Genomic DNA, 7,913 nt, shown 5'->3' with positions numbered 1-7,913 from the left:
CGAGACTAGGGAAAACCAGGAAGTCAGAACATAAACATGACAAACTACAAACCCAACAAAAAAGAAAGCAAAAACCCACCCTAAACAGAACCAAAACATGACAGTACCCCCCCTTCAAGGGACAGCTCCCAGATGTCCCATAAGGTCCATAAACAACAAAAACAGGCGGGAGGGTGCATGGCCCACTATCGAGGGCAGTCCAAAAAAATCAAACAAAATGCCAAAACCCTAGAGGTGGCCAGACGAGGAGTGCCCAGAGGGCCAGTCAGGTGGGCGTCCCGGACGCCAGACAAGGAGTGCCCAGAGGGGCCAGTCAGGTGGGCGTCCCGGACGCCAGACGAGGAGTGCCCAGCGGGGCCAGTCAGGTGGGCGTCCCGGACGCCAAACGAGGAGTGCCCAGCGGGGCCAGTCAGGTGGGCGTCCCGGACGCCAAACGAGGAGTGCCCAGCGGGGCCAGTCAGGTGGGCGTCCCGGACGCCAAACGAGGAGTGCCCAGCGGGGCCAGTCTGGTGGACGTCCCGGACGCCAGACGAAGAGTGCCCAGTCTGGTGGACGTCCCGGACGCCAGACGAAGAGTGCCCAGAGTGGCCAGTCTGGTGGACGTCCCGGACGCCAGACGAAGAGTGCCCAGAGTGGCCAGTCAGGTGGGCGTCCCGGACGCCAGACAAGAGAGTTCCGTCGGAGCCGGTCAGGAGGGCGTCCTCGACGCCCGACGAAGAGAGCCCGGCGGGGCCAGTCAGGAGGGCGTCCCCGACGCCCGACGAGGAGGACCCGGCGGGGCCAGTCAGGAGGGCGTCCTCGACGCCCGACGAGAAGCAGAGGTGGCGGCGGGGTGTTCGCCGCCGGAACTGGTGCATGCGAAGGCGGCCGCCGGCCGGGCGCCGCCGGAACTGGTGCAGGCGAAGGCGGCCGCCGGAACTGGTGCAGGCGAAGGCGGGCGCCGCCGGAACTGGTGCAGGCGAAGGCGGCCGCGGGCCGGGCGCCGCCGGAACTGGTGCAGGCGAAGGCGGCCGCGGGCCGGGCGCCGCCGGAACTGGTGCATGCGAAGGCGGCCGCGGGCCGGGCGCCGCCGGAACTGGTGCATGCGAAGGCGGCCGCTGGCCGGGCGCCGCCGGAACTGGTGCAGGCGAAGGCGGCCGCTGGCCGGGCGCCGCCGGAACTGGTGCATGCGAAGGCGGCCGCTGACCGGGCGCCGCCGGAACTGGTGCATGCGAAGGCGGCCGCTGGCCGGGCGCCGCCGGAACTGGTGCAGGCGAAGGCGGCCGCTGGCCGGGCGCCGCCGGAACTCGTGCATGCGAAGGCGGCCGCTGACCGAGCGCCGCCGGAACTGGTGCATGCAAAGGCGGCCGCTGACCGGGCGCCGCCGGAACTGGTGCATGCGAAGGCGGCTGCTGGCCGGGCGCCGCCGGAACTGGTGCAGGCGATGGCGGCTGCTGGCCGGGCGCCGCCGGAACTAGTGCAGGCGAAGGCGGCCGCTGGCCGGGCGCCGCCGGAACTGGTGCAAGCGAAGGCGGCCGCTGGCCATGTGCCGCCGGTCGAGGAACAGGAGGCGGCGGCCGCAATCCATGCGCCGCCGGACGAGGAACAGGAGGTGACGGCCGCAATCCATGCGCCGCCTGACGAGGAACAGGAGGCGGCGGCCGCAATCCATGCGCCGCCGGACGAGGAACAGGAGGTGACGGCCGCAATCCATGCGCCGCCTGACGAGGAACAGGAGGTGGCGGCCGCATTCCGTGCGCCGCCGGACGAGGAACAGGAGGTGGCGGCCGCAATCCATGCGCCGCCTGACGAGGAACAGAAGGTGGCGGCCGCAAACCATGCGCCGCCGGACGAGGAACAGGAGGTGACGGCCGCAATCCATGCGCCGCCTGACGAGGAACAGGAGGTGGCGGCCGCATTCCATGCTCCGCCTGACGAGGAACAGGAGGTGGCGGCCGCAATCCATGCGCCGCCTGACGAGGAACAGGAGGTGGCGGCCGCAATCCATGCGCCGCCTGACGAGGAACAGGAGGTGGCGGCCGCAATCCATGCGCCGCCTGACGAGGAACAGGAGGTGGAGAAGGCGGCCGCTGGCCGGGCGCCGCCGGTCGAGGAGCAGGAGGTTGCGGCCCAGGCAAAGCGGCCAGGGGCTGCAGCGGCACAGGCGAAGCGGCCAGGGGCTGCGGCGGCAGCGGCGCAGGCGAAGCGGCCAGGGGCTGCGGCGGCAGCGGCGCAGGCGAAGCGGCCAGGGGCTGCGGCGGCAGCGGCGCAGGCGAAGCGGGCAGGGGCTGCGGCGGCAGCGGCGCAGGCGAAGCGGCCAGGGGCTGCGGCGGCGCAGGCGAAGCGGCCAGGGGCTGCGGCGGCAGCGGCGCAGGCGCAGCGGCCAGGGGCTGCGGCGGCACAGGCGCAGCGGCCAGGGGCTGCGGCGGCACAGGCGCAGCGGCCAGGGGCTGCGGCGGCAGCGGCGCAGGCGCAGCGGCCAGGGGCTGCGGCGGCAGCGGCGCAGGCGAAGCGGTCAGGGGCTGCGGCGGCAGCGGCACAGGCACAGCGGCCAGGGCCTGCGGCGGCGCAGGCTGCGGCTTGGATCGCCTCAGCCTCCTCCTATGTTTTCGGGGAGCTGGGGATGTCGTCACACCAGCCTGTTGACCAAGGGACCGGGGAACTCGAGACAACGGGGATCCAGGGGACGCGGAAACAGGTGCTACTTGACATGACGGGGAACGTGAAAACAAAAAACTATAAAAGCTATCACTCGCACTCCAACCAAAATCAGTGTGCTCACTCACTTCACAATCATCCTCTAACTCTGAATCTAAATCAAACTCGGGATCGTGGTCAACAAAAACGTGGGGTGACAAAATCGTGTCATAAGGAAGTGCCCGGGGAGACTCACTAGGTGAACAGAAACTGGTGTCAAAATCAGAAATGTTTAACTCTGTGTCTGTGAGTTCCAAATCAGAATCACTTAAATAACTGTAACGGGAATCATAAGGTGGTGAACTGGATAAATAGGTTTTAACAGGTGAGGGGAACACGGAGACACAAGAACTCGAAAAGAAAGCTGAACCTACACCGAGGGAACGGGGTTGGTCAACAGGCTGATGGCGTCTGGGAGCCGGCCGACGTCGTGCCGCTCGGCTCCCTGCTGGGTCCTTTCGTGGCCGGTTCATTCTGTCAAGGCTGTCAGGAGCTCGGAAGTGCGGTGGTGGACCCAAATGCAGGAGGCGGACGAATCAGGGAGGCAGAGGTGCGAAAAAAGAAGTAAATTTAATCCAACAAAACTAAAGTAGCAAACAGGGCTTGGTGACAACGAATACAAAAATACTAGAGGGAAAACTATACAGGAGCAGACGGAAACACTGGCAACATGAACGTGGGGAAACAAGAATAATGAACCGGCAAACACTGACACGAAAACCAGTAACTAAATACACACACTAATTACACACGACGAGACACAGCTGGGCAAGACACAAATGGAAGGGGGTGCTGATTGGTTGGCACATGAGGACGGGCAGGTAAACACAGGTGGACATGGAAAGGCTAAACGAGACTAGGGAAAACCAGGAAGTCAGAACATAAACATGACAAACTACAAACCCAACAAAAAACAAAGCAAAAACCCACCCTAAACAGAACCAAAACATGACACTAAGTAGTTTATTCAATAAAAATGTTCATTGTAATTTCCCTTTGCTCTAAGTTCTAATAGATTTAAATAGAAAACAAATGTACTGTACGAATTAGCAACTGGACATTCCAAAGGGGGTGGTGTGAAATAATATATTTGAAATATAGCTTTGAGTGCATTATTTTGTACAAATTAACAGGAAGTATGCATCTGAAGTTATCAGTTTCGCTGTTCGTCTCCATGAAACCCAATGTTATTTGACTAAGTAACTGTACCTGGTAGAAGCAATGTTCTCCAGAAGACTGTGGCACATCAGAAATACACCCTGGGGCTGAGCTTGGGGATGCTACCTCATCCAAACACAGCACATCTGACTCCTGAGCAAAAACAGAACAGTTTTACCAAATTAAAACTCACCATAGAACATCCTTCAGTAAGTGATATTAGACCAAGACTCCAAAAATGTAAATTCACAAGCAATGGAGAAAATAGTTTACCTCATCTTCAAAGTCTGATGTGCCGGAGCACTGATCAATGTGCAATGCCAACATCTGGAGGGGCATCTCCATTTTGCAGTTTTTGCAAGTTGCTTTTGGCATTAGAGCAAACTCTGGTGAATCAGCTGGAAGCGGTGTTAAATCTAGCTCATCTTGGAGGGGCACTACATACAGCACAAATTTCCCTCCACTTGAGGCCCTTTTGATTAAGGAACCAGTGTAACCTTCTGCTTCTAATGCAATTGCAGACATCTTCCTCCTTCCATTTCCCCCTAAGAAGCAAGTACAACATTTTCTTTAAAAAAAAAAAAAAAAAAAGTGGATAACACTCAATGACAGTAAATGTATTTATTTAAATTTCTAAATTTAGTACTTAAAATGCACCTGCTGCTTTGAAAAGAATCCATCTGTCCTCAAGAATGTTCATCCTTGGATAGGCTTCTTTTAACAAACTGGATAACTAATAGGTAAAAATATGAACATGTTTTACTACAATATTTACTTTCCCCTAGTCTCATAAAATAAACATTCCTAAGTACATAAATTAAATATGAACACTTCAAATTCAATCAATCCAATATCTCACCTGTGTGTGTGTTATGTCGGATGTAATGGAAAGTGTCCGTTTTCCCAAGCCTGCTTGTATAAGCTGCAACTCCTCAGGGGGGGTTGGAGTTGATTCCATTTTACAAGAAAGTAAGAAAAAGGATACATCAAATGGTACCCATTTTTTTACCATTTTCGCAGGTTTGCAACCACTGTTTGAGGGGGCTTTGTTTTTTCCGCCACGTCTGAAATACCCAGGAAAAGATCTAAAGGATAAAAGGAAGGTTAACACCTATGTTAAGAAGGAATGAATGAAAATTGTTCGAATATAAGCCACCCTCATACCTGCCCATCTCAATCCCCAGACTTGGCCTTTCATTACTTCTGCTCTGATTTTGACCAGAACCTTCAGGAATTTCTCTGTTGAACACTGATAAAAAATGCTGGGCAGCTTCATCAACTGTACGTTGATCATACTTAAAAGAAGTTAAGATGCCTGACAATGTTGTGTAATTGTGCAGCATAACACATCTATCAAAAACAACTTCTTCCCAGCATGCTTGTGTTATAACTGTCACATACAGTCTTATTTCATATTTCATGACAACAGTCACTGTGAGCCAATGTACAGGTACATGCTTTCAAGCCTACCCGACCATGTGATCTGCTGGGCTGGTATTCCATCCTGCTGTGAGATTGGAGAATGTGACGTTTTGTTCATGAATTAAATAATAATAATAGTAACTAGAGCTGCGAGCAGCTATAAAGGGCCCTCGCAGCCCGGGCCACGTTGGGGTCCTTGCACGTTGGGATACTTGCACGTTGGGGTACTGGCACATTGGGGTACTGGCATATTGGAAGCGAAATTTCTTTGAAAATGGCATAATAAACCTTTACATGTACGTAGAATATTGTTTTTGCCTGTGTGTGTGTCAAGCTCAGCGGGGTTTGGGGATTGTTAAGACCTGCAAAAATCAGCGTCCTTTTTTATTTTTAGGCAATGAGTTGCCCTGATTGGTATTTTTTGTAAAAGTGTATATCATCATCGTTCGTTGTACTCATTGCGCAATGTTGCTTTTATTGTCCAAAGGTGCAATCAAAAATGAATAAAACAAAATGGAAACGTACATACGTTTGGATCGGTGTGAAGCCAGTGAACATTTTGAGTGGTGGAAACTAAAAGAATATTCATAAATGACTTAGTTATCACACTTAGAATGAGTTTACATTTTTTGTACAAAATACCGTATGTGGGTTTTTTTTTTTCACGCCTCAAGGGCTAGGTGGCGCTGCATATATAACTGAATGTTGTCATAGAGATACCTTCAGGCCTTGACTATGAACATACATGTCAAGTTTGGGATTTTTTGGAGCATGTACCGGGGAGTTATTAAGCATATCCTTTTTCAGTTCGAAACACAAAGTTTGATGCCCCGCCTTGATCATATAGTATTTCGAAAAGTCAAGATTTTTTCCCCCTGTCGTTGGCTCAGGTCTTGACATGGTCCAGGTCAAGTCTTAACTCAGTCGGATGAAACGTGTAGGAGAAGTGGGCAAAAGTCTGCCCCCTGTAAATGTGCAAAAATCGTCAAAAATGGGACATTCAAAAATTCGTAGCTCACTTCCTGTTCATTTTAGCACATGGGTCCAAGAGACTTTTTTGTAGGTCTTGGGCTCCCTCATACACCTAAAAATTTCCAAAGATCTTGCTTCAACGTACAAGCGGGGCTGCTTAGTTAAAAATTTCTAGGGGGCGCTATTGAGTCATTTTTGTAAAAATAGCACAAGCCACGATAAAACATTGCTCAGTTTGCCAGGCCAGATGTGTGTGCCAAGTTTCATGTGTTTCTGTGCCAGTTTAGGCTCTCAAAATTGGTCTAGTTTTCTTGGCAAACAGCGCTTAGCCACGCCCACAGCGATTCGCGAAAACTGACAAACTTCGTGTTGTGACATCATGAAGGCCGAAACCCTCATCTGAGCAAATATGAGGTACGTCCAGTTAACGTGTTTGGAGAAGAACGTTGAAGAAAATTCGTAAGAAAAAAAATTGCCACTAGGTGGCGCTATCAATTAGATGAAATATAAGTCAGTAGATGTCTTTAGGGCTGGACTCTCATCAAATGTGTGAAATTTTGAGAAGATAGGATCATCTCGGTCAAGTTAATGCAGCTTTTATTTTCACGAAAAATCTTCAGACTTTGCGTCACCGTAGCGGCCACGCCCTTTGGCGAAAAGTTACAATATTCGGTGTGGGGCATGATCAACATCTTAAGGCTTTTCTGACCAAATTTCAACTGGATCCCTTCAATGAGCTCAGCACAGTAGCTAAAAACGTAAAGTATGACATTTATTGTTACCACGAGGTGGCGCTACATAGATAACTGAATTTTATCATATAGATGTTTTCAGGCCATGACTATTACGTTGCCTGAGAAGTTTGAGATTTTTTGGAGCTTGAACATGGGCGTTATTAAGCATTTGCTCTTTCTGGACAAATGAAATTTTAAAGGCAATATTTGATGCTCTGCCCCCGTCATATAGTATTTCGAAAAGGCAAGATTTTTTGCCCAGTTGTTCTCTTAGGTCTTGAGATGATAAATGCCAAGTTTGAAGTCAATTGGATGAAAAATGTTTGCAAAGGGGGAAAAAGCATGACCACAGTGAATGTGCCAAAATAGGCCAAAATTGGACATTAAAAAATTCATAGCTCACTTCCTGTACATTTTAGCTACATGGTCCCAATAGACTTTTTTGTGCGTCTCGGGGTGCTACACGTGCCTGCCAATTTTCGTTGCTCTAGCTCAAACGTGCCGGGCTTGGTTTTTATTTTTCTACGCTAGGGGGCGCTATAGAGTCGCGTTGTTATAACGACTTCATAATATCAAATTTTTCGCCGGACCTGAGGAGTGTGCAAAGTTCGGTGAGTTTTCGTGAATATTTAGGTACCCCAAATCGCGATTGTTTGCGGAGAATAAAGAAGAAGAAGAAGAAGAAGAAGAAGAATTTTTACAAAAACAATAGGGACCTCGCAGCGGTCGCTGCTCGGGCCCTAATTACGCTGTCTTCACCCAGTTTCGAGCCAGGGTCCTTTTACATGTTAGGCGAATGAGATAACCACTACACCATGGAAACAGACACTGGAGTTGCATGTGCTGACAGGGTTGGCAAAGAGCATAGCTGTCTGGCATTCCCGATTTTAGTGACAGTTTTCCCTCTACACCTGTCCAGGTAGCAAACACAGAGGACTTTCCTCGTTAGTA

The sequence above is a fragment of the Festucalex cinctus genome, chromosome 19 (assembly GCF_051991245.1).
Source record: "Festucalex cinctus isolate MCC-2025b chromosome 19, RoL_Fcin_1.0, whole genome shotgun sequence".
Lineage (NCBI taxonomy): Eukaryota > Metazoa > Chordata > Actinopteri > Syngnathiformes > Syngnathidae > Festucalex > Festucalex cinctus.
Note: the sequence above shows the minus strand (reverse complement) of the source record.